We start from the raw sequence: 1,239 nt of genomic DNA, 5'->3' as shown, positions 1-1,239 counted from the left end.
GCTGCTCAGAAAGACTCATGATCAACATCAACAACCTCATGCATGAAATAAATGAGTTAACAAAATCATACAAGATGCTACATGAGGTAGAAAAGGAAGCCCAATCTGAAGCAGCAGCGAAAGGTATTGCTCCCACAGAAGTAACAATGGCAATTAAATATGATTGTAACAGTGACCCATGTAGCTATAATTCTCCCCGTGTAACCGAGGTTGATGTCATATTCGGAAACAAAGATGGAGAACTTCCTTTTGAAAGGGACTTGCTCATTCATTGTAAACCAGATCCCAAGAATCCAAATGCCACTAAAATGAAACACGTCAATATCCTGTTTCCTATTAGATGCAAACATATCCTATTCTTTTTCCACATGGTGAAAAAGGCTGGGGAACAGATATTGCATTAAGACTCAGAGACAACAGTGTGATTGGCAATAATACTAGACAAAATGTAAGGACATGAGTCACACAAATGCAGTATTATGGATTTCATCTCTCTGTGCGGAACACGTTCAATCCTATTTTAATGGCAGGAAAATTAACTCAACAGTTTATCGTGGATTCATATTCAAAAATGGAGGCCAATAGGATAGATTTCATCAAAGCAAACGAATCCAAGTGAGAGTCGAAAAATATAGTGGTTCGATGGATTATCTCAAATCAAGATCTGAAAATGAAAATGTGCCGATTGATAAAATTATAATACTTTCATCATCTGTTGAGGGTGGTCCCAGAAATATGCAGCAGCGATATCAGGGTGCTATGGCAATTGTAACGAAGTATGGCAAGCTCGATTTATTCATAACCATGACATGCAACCCCAAATGGGCAGATATTGCAAACAATTTACAATGCTGGCAAAAAGTTGAAAACAGGCCTCACTTGGTAGCCAGAGTTTTTAATATTAAGCTGAATGCTCTTTTAAATGATATCTGTAAATTCCATTCATTTGGCAAAGTAATAGCTAAAATTCATGTCATTGAATTTCAGAAACGGGGACTGCCTCACACTCACATCCTCTAATTAATTCCCTTTCAATGTGCATGAATTTCATGCACCAGGCAACTAGTCTATATATATCTACACTAATAAAAGAGAAACATGGTAATTAGCGTACGACCACTACCCTTTTCATTGGCTAATCAGTGAGTATATGCAAATTAACTGTCAGCCAAGATGGCGGCCGGCAGCCAGGCACTGAAGCGAGCACGAGGCTTGCTTGCTGCAGACTCCAACGTTCCC

The sequence above is a fragment of the Myotis brandtii genome, unplaced genomic scaffold, assembly GCF_000412655.1.
Source record: "Myotis brandtii unplaced genomic scaffold, ASM41265v1 scaffold1327, whole genome shotgun sequence".
Classification (NCBI taxonomy): Eukaryota; Metazoa; Chordata; class Mammalia; order Chiroptera; family Vespertilionidae; genus Myotis; species Myotis brandtii.
The sequence above is the reverse complement of the archived record's forward strand: the minus strand, read 5'-3'. Positions refer to the sequence as shown.